This window comes from Leuciscus leuciscus (genome assembly GCF_965113295.1).
Source record: "Leuciscus leuciscus genome assembly, chromosome: 11".
NCBI lineage: Eukaryota > Metazoa > Chordata > Actinopteri > Cypriniformes > Leuciscidae > Leuciscus > Leuciscus leuciscus.
The window spans coordinates 12,740,594-12,757,622 of record NC_138735.1 but is presented as its reverse complement, the minus strand read 5'-3'; the positions used below and the strand labels follow the sequence as shown (position 1 = coordinate 12,757,622).

The 17,029-nt window shown below is 40.8% G+C and overlaps 1 protein-coding gene across 1 annotated transcript in view; it reads left to right on the top strand.

The window, feature by feature from the left end:
- LOC309509868 (ADP-ribosyl cyclase/cyclic ADP-ribose hydrolase 1) overlaps positions 1-17,029 on the top strand; it is a 366,738-nt gene that overhangs the window by 16,343 nt on the left and 333,366 nt on the right. The gene's annotated exons all lie outside the window — the stretch shown is intronic.

Here is a 17,029-nt window from a genome sequence, read left to right as displayed (position 1 = left end):
TAGCCCTAATAATAAACATGCTGCCGCTTGTCCTTAAAGAGATAGTTCACCCAAAACCAAACAGTTGCTGGTCCCCATTGACTTCCATACATAGTAGGAAAAAAAAATACTATGTAAGTCACAGGGGTACATCAACTGTTGTGGTTACTCACATTCTTTCAAATAACGTTTATTTTCAACAAAAGAAAGACACTTATTCAGGTTTAAAACAACTTAAGAGAGTAAATATGACTTTTTTTGGGGAGAACTATCCCTTTAATGTTAATAAAACAACAAAACACACAGAGGAAATCATTCACTGCTCTTGACTGAGAACTTTAAGTCTGTTGTGTTTTATTTTCATATTTGTTCATTTAATTACTTTCTCATACTGTTAAATACACCTATAGCTGAAAAAATAAAGCAGTTTATTTCATTTGTATATTAAGTTGTGTATGTGTAATATGTATCTCTGTTCTTAATTTTTAATAACAAAGAAAATAATGACAAAGATTTTTATCTTCGCCTTTGGCCTAAATGTCTGCCATTCTTTTTTATTTTATATTTTGTTACCTATAAGGCTTTGTTTTTAAAATAGGGAAATTAGTTTGGCTGTAATGCTCAGTCACTTGCAAAATAGTAAAACCAACATGAAAAAAGAATCGTGATAAAATCGTGATTTTCCTGAAAAAAAAAAAATCGGGATATGATATTATTGCCATATCGCCCACCCCAGGTGTAAAAAAGTGCCTAGATGTGCTTAGATGCTAAAAATGTGTTATTATTGATCATTATATCACACTACAATTAAACATAATGAAACATTCATTTGAATTGAAATTGTTTTATTAGCTTCGCTAATATAATTTATTAGCTTTTTCTAGAGATTGCAGTCATACAGGACATGGTGAAAAATGACTTGAAATAATACTGAAAATAGGTTAAGATGAATGTTAACCCTCTGAGGTCGAGAAACGCGCCGACGCGTTTTGCTGGATTTTTTTCACATAGCAGCAACATAAACTTAAATTACTCAGAAATTAAATTATACAGAAAAAAGAAATATAAAAAAATAATCTGTGATATTTCTACTTTTGTATGTGTCCACTTACAATCAAATCAAAACATTGTGCTTTTGTAAAATAAAGAAAATAAACAGGGTGTGCGTTCTGCCTCTCCGTCGCGGTGAACTTTTTTTTCTTGAGCACGTCTATAAACTGAAACAAAACTCAGCGAATACTTCTCACACATTTATGAGCCATATACCTTTATACACATTTAAGTGTGTACTTTTAAAAGATCGGATTCAAACTGAAAACAAATATTCTCTGTTTAAGTAATTTGTATAAAACCAACAGGATGTCCAGTATCTCAAACGCTTGCTAATTACTTTTTAATTCGACACGCCCACTCGCGCAAAAGAGATTCACATGCAAATCTCCACATGGGACGCGAACGCCCTCGTTACCTCAAACACAAAACACCAACAAACTTCACAAGTCTCTGCTTTTCGTCGAGTTTGGAAGACACGTCTGAGCTTACATTGGATTTACCTAAGAAGAAGAAGAAGAACGCGATTTGAAGACAAGAAAGATGTAAGGTAAGAAATTCTTACTTATTAGTTTATGGTATTGTTGCATAAACTTCACATTGCAGTTGAACTGTTGCTAGATATATGGTGAATATTATACTATTTAGACCCGTGTTTCCTGTTAAATACTGTTTGTGGATATCTGCTCAAACATAGATATGTATAACCATAATGTTTAATATTTTGGAGCGCGATGGCGTTTGAATGTATCATATTTTGGAGCGCGCTGTGGGTTTTAATGTATCATATTTTGGAGCGCGATTGCGTTTGAAAGGAAAAATGCACCAAACATTAGGCTTCATGTTTTTACTATTATCTCATTTCATATCATCATAACGAATGGAAACATTTGAAGTAACATATGATAATCAATATATTTTTCTCTAGCGTAGTTGTTCTTGAAATCTTTTGGAAGATTTAATTTATTGTTATTATTATTTTATGCAGCACTGCGTAGCCTATGCCTACAAGGCACAACAAACCTGGTGTTCATTATATATTGTTGGAAACGTGTGTGTGTGTGTGTGTGTATTCTGTGAATTTTAAAAATAAATTTTAACCAGAAAAATCTAAAATCTATTCCCAAAATCGTGCAGCCCTATATTTTCTCTTGATATCAGTATGTTCACAGTTTTTCTTTTTTTTTTTCTTTCAGGGACCAGATGCAACTGAGTCCTGCTGACTTCAACATTCACATGAGTCTCTGTACATGAACATGGTAAAGTGAAAATCAAACACCTTGGAAATGAAAGGTATGTACAATGTTTTTAGGAATGGCACAAAGGTCTCTGTCTTTGGATCATTGTTTTCAATGTGCTCTTTTGTCATTGTATTTTTGGATTGTGTTGTGTTGTAAATAAATCCAAACAATCTAAAAGCCATTCTTTTTTAAATCTCCTCATTCTTTGTGCAAGGTTGCTCTGAATGACAGGGCCTGATCGCTCCTAATAGGGCAGTTAGGGGAGTGTCTTTGTCTTTCTCAGGTGTTAAAAGCTTACATATTCATGAGATGATCACGCCTCTTCGCATATGGCTTTGTCACACAAAACACGTCTTAGAAATTTTAAATCAGTAAATTGTCTTATCTGAATGAGCAGTCAGGGTGATTTTCACATAGTTTTGGAGCAAATATTCTAGGCTATGTCATAAAATTTTCAAAAGTCTTGTGAATAAATAATCAGTATGGGTTTCATGGCCTTATTTCAGTGAGATTTTTTTTTTTGTATTTTCACAAACCACGCATAAATGTCATTATCTCAAAACTACAAACTTTTACATACATGCTGCTGATATATTATTGTAGCAGAGTTTGTGCTGAATACAGTGTAATTAGACTTTAGCCATGAAAATGTCACTAGTAACAGAAAAAAACACAAATGTCAGAGCATGTCAGACCACCTCCAGGGCCCAGAAAACAGCTCAGACCTCAGAGGGTTAAAGGTGTGCCCCCTAAAAGCACAAGTGGCCCCTGCCTGGCCCCCCCAGTTACTGTGGTCTAGAACCGCCACTGATCTAAATCCATTTGTAATCAAAGTCGGCCCATTCACTTTGTCTCTCTTAATACCAAGGGTATGAATACCTGGGTGAAAAGACAAAAATAACATCTTATCTACAACAATTAAATTCAGACATAGCCTTTTTGCAAGAAACCCATCTTAAGAATGACCATGTCAACTATCTTAAAAAAGGCTGGGTTGGTCAAGTGTTCCACTCCCTGTTCAATGCTAAGGCCAGAGGGACAGCAATTCTCGTACATAAGGACATTCCCTTTCAAGCTGAGGAAGTGATTTCTGATAAAAATGGGAGATTTGTCATTGTAGCAGGCAGATTGTTCACCAACCTTGTCATTTTGATGAATGTCTATGCTCCTAACTATGATGATTACAACTTTTTTAACAAACTGTTCTCTGCCATTCCCGGCGATAACAATTATAAGTTGATAATAGGTGGCGACTTTAACTGTGTACTCAGCACTGTGTTAGACAGATCATCTAACTAGCCCCAACCCCTCACCAAATCTGCAAAAGTTGTCAATGATTTCATAGCTCACAATGGTGTTTCAGACATTTGGCGATTCAAATTTAATAATAAAAAAATATTCTCTTTTTTCTCGATTGTCCATCATACTTACACTCGCATCGACTATTTTCTCCTAGACAATAGACTGCTGGGACATGTTAGCTCTTGCACATATCATAGTATTACTATCTCAGATCACGGTGCGGTCTCATTTTACATAGCTCTACCCAACTGCTATAGACCCTCCCGCAATTGGAGGCTTAATCCCCTCCTCATTGCTGATGAACAATTTGTAAATCACGTCTCCTCTCAAATTAACTTTTTTATTGAAACGAACACCTCGCCAGAAGTTTCCCAGTCAACCTTTTGGGAGACTCTCAAGGCCTATCTTCGGGGGCAAATAATTGTATACTCCTCTAGGACAAAAAAAGCAAGAGACTCAAAACTCAAGGACATTTCGCGAGCCATTGCAGAGATTGATAACTACTATTCCTCTTCTCCATCTCCAACGCTTTTCAAAGAGAGACTGCGATTACAGACAGAATACGACTTACTCTCCACAGATAAGGCCATTTATTTACTCAATAAAGCACAATCTAGAGTTTACGATTCAGGTGATAAGGCTGGCAGGCTACTTGCCCAACAAGCTCGCCAAGCCCAAATCATCTCGCCTTATACCTAAGATTTATAGTCAAACAGGGGAGATTGTGACAGACTATTTAGAAATTTATGATACCTTCAAACAATACTACAGTAAATTATACAGCTCTGAATGTGATGGTAACACTTCACAGCTCAACCACTTCTTTGATAACCTTCAATTCCCTTCTGTTCCATTTGAACAAAATTCATTACTGGGAGATGCGATCTCTAAGTCAGAGATTCTAAAAGCTATCAATTCCTTGAAAGGCAACAAGACTCCTGGTCCAGATGGGTATTCTTCTGAATTTTATAAAAAATTTCCACCCACGTTATGCCCGCTGCTCCAAGCTATGTTTAATGAATCCCTGTCATCCGGTCAGCTCCCACCAACCTTACGACAAGCCGCGATTACGCTTCTACCAAAAGGTGGAAGAGATCCACTTCAGTGCTCCTCCTACCGCCCAATCTCCCTGCTGAATGTGGATTATAAAATTTTATCCAAGGTTCTGGCGGCTAGATTGGAGACCGTTATCCCACAAATTATTGCAGCAGACCAAACAGGCTTTATCCTAAATAGGCACTCTAGTTCAAATTTTAGAAGACTTTTCAATATTATTTATTCCCCTTCATCCTGCTCCCCCGAAATGGTTATATCTCTTGACGCTGAAAAAGCGTTCGACCGAGTTGAATGGCAATATTTGTTTGCAACCTTAAAAAAATTCGGATTTGGAGATACATTCATCTCCTGGATAAAACTCCTCTACTCTCATCCTACAGCCACAGTAATTACTAATGGACAGCAATCAGAGTATTTCTTTCTTGGCAGAGGCACACGTCAAGGCTGCAGTCTGTCTCCACTGCTTTTCGCTATTGCCATTGAACCTCTAACCATTGCTCTTAGACAATCAGGGGATTTCCAGGGCATAGAGCGTTGGGGCCTCACACACAAATTATCCCTATATGCAGACGACATTCTTTTATATGTCTTAGACCCACTAAGTTCTGTTCCCTCCATTCTCAATATCCTAAAACAATTCGGAAGCCTCTCTGGTTATAAAATCAATTTTGAAAAAAGCGAGATGTTTCCTCTCAATCAAGCAGCCTTTATATTTAGGGCTTTAAATATCTTGGGGTAGAGATTACTCCTGCTTTTTTGTCCCTCTTCACTAAGAATTTTTATATTTTGTTTGAAAAATGTAAAAAAGACATGGCTGGATGAATCTTCCGCTGTCCCAAGCAGGCCGAGTTAATCTTATCAAAATGGTCGTGTTACCAAAATTTCTTTACTTCTTCTAAAATATCCCCATCCTGATAAAAAAATCGTTTTTCAGCTCATTAGAGAGTAATATATCTTCCTTTATCTGGAATGGTAAACCACCCAGAATCAAAAGAAGCTCCCTTCAAAGACCTAAAAAGCTAGCTGGCCTAGCTCTACCTAATTTTATTTACTATTATTGGGCATGTAATATAAAGACAATGTTACACTGGATGGGAAGAGGGGGCTCCAGTAGGAGCGAGGCCTGGATGCAAATGGAGTTTGCCTCTAGCTCATTTGATCTAGGTTCCATACTCTGTGCCCCTTCTCCTCCCCCTCGAAGCCAATTCTGCGCTAACCCAGTGGTCTATCACTCTATTAGAATTTGGTCTCAATTTAGAAGACATTTTAAGTTGCAGACAATGTCGGTGCATTCTCCCATAAAGAATAATTATAATTTCCCACCTTCTCTCTCAGACTCTACCTTTGGAACCTGGTCCTCGAAGGGTATTAAGTCTATTTCCAATCTTTATGTAGATGGCAAGTTCGGATCATTTGCCCAACTCTCTCAATTATTCGATTTACCCATGTCTCACTTCTTTAGATTTCTCCAAATTAAACACTTTGTCCAGAAAAGTATAACCTCCTTTCCAGATTTTCCAGCGAGCAATACAGTTGACTATATCCTTTCACTATCCCCATCCCCATCACACAAAGGTTTAATCTCAAATCTCTATAATAGTATAGGCAAGGTCTCCCCGCATTCTTTGCAGGAGGTCAGGAGACTTTGGGAGGATGATCTTGGGGAGGAATTTACAGATGATCATTGGAAGACTGTACTTGACTCAGTTTATAAATCTTCTCTGTGTGCCAGACATAATGTGATACAACTTAAAATAGTTCTAAGAGCACACTTGACCAAGACATGGCTGGTGAAAATCTTCCCTGATATAGACCCTACGTGCCCTCGCTGTAAAGGCCAACCAGCAGATTATATACACATGTTCTGGTCCTGCCCTAAACTTTATACATTCTGGGCCAACATCTTTAGCGCTTACTCAAAGATACTTCAAAAAAACATTACCCCCAACCCAGTATGTGCCCTATTTGGATTCACCTCTGAAAATCGCCCCCAAACATGCCCCATTACAGCATTCACTTCTCTGATTGCCAGACGTCTCATTCTACTCTCCTGGAAGGAGCAAACACCCCCCAGCTTCACTAGATGGGTTAAGGATGTAATGCATTTCCTGAAGCTGGAGAAGATCAGGTATACCCTTAAAGGCTCCTTGCAAACATTCAGGAAGGTTTGGAGCCCCTTCTTAGAATACTATGAGAGCTTACAAACACCCTTAAATACGGATGAATAAGTAGTTATCTTCACAGTGAAGCGGCAACATGTCCACCCCCCCCCCCCCCCTCCTTTTTTTTACTTTTTTTAATTTATAGATTTTTTCCTATTATTATTATTTATTTATTACGTATTTGACTGGACTTATTTAGATATCTTATTTGTATTATTATTATTCTATTCCCCTCTTATTTTTTTCCACTCATTCCTTTACTGTACTGGTAAGGTTATTAGGGGTTCAAGCACGAAGTGCTGAAACCCTATTGTAATTGTAAGGATTTTTATTATTTTTCTTCTGCCGTAAAACGCATCGTGCAGCCCAAACCGTAAGTGCTGGAGCGTTGAAACTTTGCCAGATGGTAGTACAAAAATCGAGGAGAGGTTGACAAAGTATGACCCCGATTGGCCCATAGGTGGCGCTACAGCGACCAAAAGTACTAAATCGCCCATAACTCTTAGACCGTTTGTCCTAGACTCAAGTGTCTCACACCACTGTGATCCCTGGCTCAAGGCGGACAAAATTTCGATTTAGGCAGGAAAAATTTTGCCTAAATCGAAATTTGTCCAAAACCTACTTTTGCGAACTGGTCCCTGGTTTTTCGCCCGATCAGAACCAAACCAGTCTAGGACAATTCTCTGGACTCTCTAGATCCATAATTATTGAAAAAAAGTTGAACTTTGGCATTTGGGTGGCTGTAACAGGGTCATTTAGAAAAGGGGCGTGGCAAAATACACTCAAAAGCCTATAAATCCCAAAGGAAAACTCAGAACTTCACAAAAATGTATGAGCTTATGTGTCAGAACATGGTGAGGAAGCATGCAGAGTTTCATGGAGATCGGACCATAGGTGGCGCTATAACTGGCAAAAAGCCTTCATTCTTATTAGGGGTTCAAGCATGAAATGCTGAAACCCTATTGTAATTGTAAGGATTTGTAAAACGCATCGTGCAGGCCAAACCGTAAGGCCTAGAGAGTTGAAACCTGGCCAGATGGTAGGCCTCAATTTGGGGATAACCTATCAGAGTATGACCCCGAATGGCCCATAGGTGGCGCTACAGCAACCAGAAGTTCAAAATTGCTCATAACTCTTAGACCGTTTGTCCCAGGATCAAGTGTCTTATATCGTTGGAATCCTTGGCTCGCGCGGCGCCAATTTCGAGTAAATTGCATTTTTTTGAAAAACCTATTTTTGCGAACTTCTCCTAGGTTTTTGGCCCGATCGGAACCAAACAACTGCAAGAATATTCTCTGGAGTCTGACAATCAATAATCATCCAAAAAATTCTAAATTTCAATTAATGGTCGATAAGGGGAACGGTTATAAATTGTGAACGGAAAGAGATTTTTTTGCTAAACTTGGGATACTTCTTTCTGAGCTCAATCTGAGATCACTTGAAAAAAATCGCAACAATTGGCCACTAGGTGGCACTATAAAACGGTTATAACTTGTGAACAGAAAGAGATGTTTTCGCAAAACTTGGGACACATGTTCATGAGCTCATTCTGAGGTCACGTGAAAAAAAAATCACGCCAATTGGCCACTTGGTGGTGCTATAAAATGGTTATAACTTGTGAGCGGAAAGAGATATTTTCGCTAAACTTGGGACACATGTTCATAAACTCAATCTGAGTTGACATGAAAAAAATCGTGACAATTGGCCATTTGGTGGCGCTATAACAGTGAAAAAATCATGAAAATAGCTATAAGCGCACCCAATCGTTAGTCTACTGAAAATTGGCACGCAGTGTCTTTGTCCAGGGTGCCATGATAGTCTATGAGAACATTGGTGTATCTCAAAAAACTCAGTATACGTCATTGGCACAATGCCTTGAAGGAGCCTTAGAAGTTTCAAGCCCGTGTTTTTTTCACAGGAGTGACCTCCTAAGACTCCTGAATCCTTGCCGAGTCCAACAATACCAAACATGCCAGGTTTCGCCTTATGGCTTTTGTAAGTGTCATTTAGAGCTTTAAAAAATTGTGGTTATCTTCAAAGCCGTTAGTCCGATCGAGACAACAACAAAAAAACAAAGGAAATTTGAAGACATAGGTAAATAGCTAAACAATAACGCCAAAATGTTAAAATTATGATAGGAACTGACAAAAAAATTAATTAAATCCAATAAATTTCACCCATGGATCATTTTGGTGCTCTCACATGTTTGAAACGAACAATGATGGATTGTGATGAAATTTGTTTTGAATTGGGACTGGCGAATCCCCGTCCATACTGTCAATGACCGTTCGCAAAGACCCGCCCACTTTAGTTACTGTTGCTATGTCTGACAAGCGTTTTGCATTACCTATTTTTATTAGCCATTCAGACAATTCAGAAAAACGAGCAGAAGCAGAGCAGAAAATAAAATAAAAATACAAATAAAAAATCTGCGCCGCGAAGCGGTTTTCCATTATCTATCATTTCACTGTGTGGGGAGTTGGCAAATTTGCGCCCCCTGCAGCTGCAGGCGCCCCTGCTTGCTGAGAAGATGCCGTGCACAGAAGCTGTTTGTTTGAGAAGGGGAAAGGGGAGGGGGCGCGGAGGCGCGGGCGCGGATGACAGTTCACCTCTGGGTCTCTCCCAAATGGAACGGACAAGGGGGGGGGGATCCATATAGTTATCTAAGTCAGTCACACCTCGACTTTCTTCCAAATAACGCACATTTCATTCATAATATTATAAATACAGGCCTCTATATTTCCTGCACATTTTTGTTTTTCTGAATTGTCTGAATGGCTAATAAAAATAGGTAATGCAAAACGATTACTTGATCACCACCACCAAGGTGAATTGGTTTAGTCTTGACTTCTGGTCGTGACTCGTCGTGAGTGACAGTTGGTATGGGGGGGATCAGGGGAAATCTGTTGATTGTCAATGTCGAGTGCCAAATAAGAGATGGACAAGAAAGGTCAAAGACATCAGGTGCCCAATTTAGAAACGAGCGAAAGATAAAGGTATGCAACTATGTTTTCTCTGTATGATTACGGTATCCATGTCATGAATGAAGGGGCAATATTAATTGGTGGGTATAACTCTTATTTGTTAGCCTTTTTGCTATGATTCTTGCTATGCTTAACAATAATTCGGTTTTAACTCAAACACGAGATCTAATTTCACCATAATATTGTGCTTTGCAACAAAACTGTTACAAGTTCAGTTATTACACTGCAAAAAATGCTTTTCTTACTTAGTATTTTTGTCTTGTTTCCAGTCCAAATATCAAACATTTCTTAAATAAAGATGCATAACGTTATTTTACTAAAGCTCGAAGGGGGGTCTCGCCCAGGGTGTAATTCAATGTAGAACCGCCACTGCTTTCAAATGTAGTCATTTTTTAGAGACATTTAACAATAAATACCATTTTGTGACTCTTTAATGTGTCTGACAGATCGCTGTAGACTCGAGGCTCAGTTAAAGCTGCTTGTGAACTGATCATCTCTTCCTTCTAGTTAATTTATAGCATTAAAATAAACATGAATGAACATAAAAGGAATGTTGTTTTAAAGTGCTAAGACGTCAGTACACTTTGTTTTTCAAATTTAAATCCTCCAATGTTAATCTACTAACTCTCCTGACTGCTTTGTTGGACAAAATGGCGGATTATGATTAGTCAGATCGCCTGTCAATCAAACTCCCTGCGAAGGGTCAATTGAGAATGCCTGTGCGCACAATCCTGATCTAATCGACAACTTTGCAGTTGCACAAAGGAAAGCTCGGAAAATCCCGCTATAATGTAAGAGAGCATATTTTTTATGTATTTGGACCTAGGCCTAACAATGTGTTATGGTGCGCTGTCCTGATTTTGTTAGTCATCTCATCTCTTATATGCTGTGTATGATCATATCCTGCCCTATTCATGGTAGCCTACTCGCGGACATTGCATCATCAATGTCATCAATTGCGTCATCAAGGGGCCCGCCTTGATAATCCTACTTAAGGGCCCGGTGTTGGCTCGTTACGCCACTGAATATAATTGTCTAAACTCCTTATCAAAATTACATATTTACAACAAATCTGACACATATATATGGGCACACTTTGAGTACTACTAATAAAAGTGGTGGAGATCAGGCAAGACTATAAGAAGACTCAGGCAAAAAGGTGCTATAACTGTAAAAACGCTTTAAAACCATATATTTCCTATGTTAAACTGCCTGTATTGGCTGTAAATTGACTTTTTCATCTATGATGGTAGTTGTTAAATGCTTGCTAAATAAAACTTAATGTCTTTTGATGCTTGTGTGCTTAAAGGCCTTAAAGGCCTTAACTGCTTGAACCCCGATAAATGCTGCTTGCAGCTTTAATTATGTATTGTATTTGCTCCTGCAATCCTTAGTTGGATCAGCACTTCAAAGGAAAGGATAATCATTCTAGTGGAGATCTGGATTTAAAGGGACAAACTGGGATGGTTGGTTGGGAGGGTTGGGAGGGTTGGGGTGGGGGGATATCTTCATAGGAATTAATATTGGTATAACACGGCAACATTTGGTTGTATACATTTGGTCCAAAAATGTTACATGGTTTAATAGAAAATCAACTAGATGTACCGCATCGCGGTACAAAATATGACCGCCGCTCAGGCCTGCACTGGCTTTCCACAAAAATAAATGACGTGGAGTAATTTGGCTGTATTGCGTGTTTATGTATATACCTAAAAAAATAATAGTATGTGCATGTCTGTCTGTCTGTGTGTGTGTGTGTGTGTGTGTGTGTGTATGTGTGTGTGTTTGTGTATGTGTGTGTCTGTGTGTGTGTGTGTGTGTGTGTGTGTGTGTGTGTGTCTGTGCGTGTATGTATGTGTGCGTACATGTGTGCGCGTGTGTGTTTGTGTGTGTGTGTCTGTGCATGTGGATTTGTATGTGTGTGTATGGGTGTGTGTCTGTGCGTGTGGATGTCAGTGTGTGTGCATGCTTGCGTTTGTTTGTATTCCTGCATGTGTGTGTGTGACAGTATCATCCTAAACCAGCAACCCTTCGCTCAACAGCACCATCTACAGGCCGATGAGTGTACAGTCACTAAATGTGCACATAAATGAATTTATTTTATACCCCCCCATGGATGAAATTCTACAAAACTTAGCAGAGGATACCCCCAGAGGATGTCAAGTTAATCATACACATGAAATATGGTGCAGTTCTGAACATCTCCACTGAAGATAGGGGCGATTAAAGCAGAATAATATTGCATTTGCATAAAATTTGCCCCCGGGGACCAAACGAAATTTTTCCGTAGAAGTCTAGTGGGGCTAACATGCCCACCAAATTTCATGTTCCCCGGTGTTTCGGTGTCCCTGGTATCGTTGACGAAAAATTTACGGGGGCCCCAGCGCAGGGGGGGGAAGTGGCCCCCGGGGACCAAACGAAATTTTTCCGTAAAAGTCTAGTAGACCAACATACCATAAAAATTTCTTCATCTTCGGTGCCACGGTTCAGGTAGTTATTTAGGAAAAACTGCATTTTTGGGGGTTTGGGGGGGCCCAGCGCGGGGGGGGAGTGGCCCCCGGGGACCAAACGAAATTTTTCCGTAGAAGTGTAGTGGGGCTACATGCCCACCAAATTTCATGTTCCCCGGTGCTTCGGTGTCCCTGGTATCGTTGACGAAAAATTTACGGGGGCCCCAGCGCGGGGGGGGAAGTGGCCCCCGGGGACCAAATGAAATTTTTCCGTAAAAGTCTAGTAGACCAACATACCATAAAAATTTCTTCATCCTCGGTGCCACGGTTCAGGTAGTTATTTAGGAAAAACTGCATTTTTTTGGTTTTGGGGGGGCCCAGCGCGGGGGGGGAGTGGCCCCCGGGGACCAAACGAAATTTTTCCGTAGAAGTCTAGTGGGGCTACATGCCCACCAAATTTCATGTTCCCCGGTGTTTCGGTGTCCCTGGTATGGTTGACGAAAAATTTACGGGGGCCCCAGCGCGGGGGGGGGGAGTGGCCCCCGGGGACCAAATGAAATTTTTCCGTAAAGGTCTAGTAGACCAACATACCACAAAAATTTCTTCTTCCTCGGTGCCACGGTTCAGGTAGTTATTTAGGAAAAACTGCATTTTTTTGGGTTTGGGGGGGCCCAGCGCGGGGGGGGAGTGGCCCCCGGGGACCAAACGAAATTTTTCCTTAGAAGTCTAGTGGGGCTACATGCCCACCAAATTTCATGTTCCCCGGTGTTTCGGTGTCCCTGGTATCGTTGACGAAAAATTTAAGGGGGCCCCAGCGCGGGGGGGGAAGTGGCCCCCGGGGACCAAACGAAATTTTTCCGTAAAAGTCTAGTAGACCAACATACCATAAAAATTTCTTCATCCTCGGTGCCACGGTTCAGGTAGTTATTTAGGAAAAACTGCATTTTTTTGGGTTTGGGGGGGCCCAGCGCGGGGGGGGGAGTGGCCCCCGGGGACCAAACGAAATTTTTTCCTTAGAAGTCTAGTGGGGCTACATGCCCACCAAATTTCATGTTCCCCGGTGTTTCGGTGTCCCTGGTATCGTTGACGAAAAATTTAAGGGGGCCCCAGCGCGGGGGGGGGAAGTGGCCCCCGGGAACCAAACGAAATTTTTCCGTAAAAGTCTAGTAGACCAACATACCATAAAAATTTCTTCATCCTCGGTGCCACGGTTCAGGTAGTTATTTAGGAAAAACTGCATTTTTGGGGGTTTGGGGGGGCCCAGCGCGGGGGGGGAGTGGCCCCCGGGGACCAAACGAAATTTTTCCTTAGAAGTCTAGTGGGGCTACATGCCCACCAAATTTCATGTTCCCCGGTGCTTCGGTGTCCCTGGTATCGTTGACGAAAAATTCAGTAAGGTGACGAAAAAAAAAAAAAAAAAAAACTTTGACAATCCCTATGACCGCTTTCGCTAGCTACGCTAGCGGCGGTCATAATAAAAATTGTTAAATAGAATAACGATTAATCGCACACAGGCAGGAACAGGTAGGAAATATACAGAAATGTAATACATTTATCAAACACTTCACAGTCTTCACTGCATAAAGTATAAATTAAATACAGATTAATCCTCATTAAAGCTACAAAAGTTCACTTAAGAGGAGTGAGTGATTTTCTCTGTCTTGTTCTTTGATTATAAAAAAAGAAAAGTGAAGTCCGCACACTGCAAGCTACTACAGATACATTTATTGAAAGCACAACGTTTCGACCATCAAAACGTTGTGCTTTCAATACATTTATCTGGAATAGCTTGCAGTGTGCCGACTTCACTTTTCTTTTTTTTTTGTTTATGTTACTTTGATGTTCTGCACCTGAGCCCAATCTGGGTGTTTGGGATGTGCACACCAGTTTTGTATTTTTGTTCTTTGATTATAACATTAATGGCTGCTGTCACTTTAAGAGCTGCTGCACATGACGCGGATCTGACACACCTCTGGTGTATGAAGGTATTTTTGGTGCAAATCAACTTAACGCCTGTGACAGTGGAATTTGTAGTTGTAGAGAATAGCCATACATGTGTATCAGTAAATTTGAAGTCACAGAAAAAAATGTTTTAAGAGTTGCAATTGCAAAACTTGTAGATTTTTTTCTCCCTCCCACAAACACAACACAACAGTTACACCTTCTCATTGCTGGTGCACAAACCCTATTCTACAAATCACAAATTAAGAAACTCGTACGCTCATTTTTGCTACAGTTGCTGCAGTGAATATGATGCAAAACGTATTCACACACCCGCATCAAAAAATGTGAAGTCAAGGACAAATTTTGCTCATCCGCAAATCAGTTTGTAAATTCATCCAATGAGAGTTGCACACTTGTAGAATATTTTCTCACAAATGTCTTTTTTTTTTCTTGGATATTTTTCTAGCACAAACACAAATACATAACTACAACTGCTTGAATCTGCTGCAACGAGTCTCAAACACTGTTTTTTGCATTCAAGTGACAAGTTCCGCTCGCTCCCCTTTTTTTGCACCATTGATCTATGTGAAATGTGGAGCAAAAGTGAGTTGTGCATCTGTAGATGCAGTGGGCGGAGCCTACATGAATAGTTATGAGTTTCTGGGGCATGCACGTGAAACTGATCATTTTAGTTCACGCTCCTCGTTTCTCAGCAGGTTTAATGGATTATTTCAAAAAAAGGTAAATATGTTTCAGTTATAGTATTATAGTTATATAAACAACTTTAACTACTATTGTTTATCGTTTCGTAAAGTTCATAATGGTTTTATTAGTTTGCATGTTTTGTGCATTCGTCAATGACAATGATTAGACTAGTCGTATAAATTGTACCCTGCGATGCTTTAAAACTGTGTCTTTAACTAATTGTTAAAATTTGTTGAATGTAATAACTGAAAAAAACCGGCGGATAAATGGATCTGCGGACTAACAAGTTCCCTCTCGATTGGGAACTCGCACTGCGTAGATGACGCTTTGGGGAATGCCTCCGCGTGAACCGGTGCCTGAGATGCTTTTCATCTTAAGGGACTGTTTTGTCTGTATGCTTCAACCTGAAAACTTCAAAAGGTAATCATGGCTTGTGAAAAACGCTTCAGGAAGTGTGTGGATCCTTGTCTAAGATATTTGACACCTGATGACACACACAACTTGTGCGTTTACTGTTTGGGCTAAGAGCATGCACAATCAGTTCTTGAGGGAGCTGCTTGTGCCAACTGTGAGATTTTCCCTTGAGAAAACTCCGCTCTAATCTGGCCCTCTTCTCGAGGGAAGAGGGACAGGCATCTGTGCCAGGCGGTTCAGGTCCCACCCGCACTTGCGCAAAAGATGGCTGATGAGGGTGAAGAAGATGTACAACCCGAACCCTCACAGCCACCATGCCTCGCGTAGGTTGAGTTGTTGAGTGTTATTGAACGCGCTTCAGCAAGGCTTCAGCTGCCGTGGGAGTGGGTGAGGGAAGAGACCGCTTGTGGTGGACTTGACAAATGGTTTCTTTCCGGCCATAACGTTCCAGCTCCCACCAGCCTTCCATTTCTGCCCGATCTACACAATGAGATCAAAAAGGCAAAAAAGAACCCGTATTCAGGGCACATCCTTTTCCATCAGCGAGTGAATTACGCTGATGTTGAGGGGATGCGCGAACACGGGTATGTGTCGATGCCCCCAATTGACAAGATATTCGCAAACTATCTTGCAGCTGGAGAGGCACCGACACTGAGTGCTCCGGCCCTGCCTTCTAAACTACTAAAAAATGACATTGCGCTTAAATGGCATACCATACGCGGCGGCAGGTCTGGCTGGTGCTGCCTTACACACAATGGTTGCACACTTTCGGACCCCCTGGCCATATTGCCTTAAAGGAACCTCTTCCACGGAAGCTGTTTGTTCCAAGCCTTTAAGCGGCCTTGGTAGGCCTTCATTGTATCAGAGGCATCTTTGAGGCTTATAGCTTGGGCAGTGGCCATAGGGAATACTGTCACTAACAGCCTGTATATGACCCGAAGGGGGATTGTTTGGCATTTCAGTGAAACTGCCATTTCTGACGTTTTTGTCACAGCCATAATTGGCATGGTGGCATTGGTATATCATTCCCTAAAGCGTCATTGATGCAGTGCGAGTTCCCTTTCGAAAGGGAACGTCTCAGGTTACTACTGTACACTGCGTCTTTCACCATGCCTCGGGGATGCCTGCTGAACAGTCCCTTCAGACGATAAGTGGATGACATGTTCTCTAGGCGCCCCTTATATACTTCCGGGTCGCACTAGTAGGCTGTCACCAGTCAATACGATTGACGTGATTGGATAAGCGTTTCCGGGACCAGTTCACACGGAGGCGTTCCTCAAAGCGTCATCGACGCAGTGTCTCGTTCCCTGTCCTCAGGGAACAGAGGTTACAGTCATAACCTGAGACCTTTTTTTATATATATCCTGAGGCCTGTTGCATGAAAGACGCTAAGAAAAGCGGGGATTAAACTCCAACACCTTACTTGAATGAACCTAAAAAATAAGTTGGGGCTAAAGCGTTTTCTTAAAAGGTAATTAAAGTTCACGCAATCCCACTAATTTGATCCAGGTTTATCTAGTCTAGGGGTGCTTCTCATTTCTTATTTGTGCATCCTCGTTTCCTTTCCCCGTCTACTTTCCTCGCGTCTCAGCTTCATCCCCTGTGGGATGTGAGGGAAGGCTGCAAGGAACGAAAATGAGGACAGAGGAATCGAAGGAAAGCTTATTTGTATATTGGAATATTCTCGATTACTCGAGCGTCAATTCAAAGCGTCATCAGCTGTGCTCAAAGGATCTGCCCTT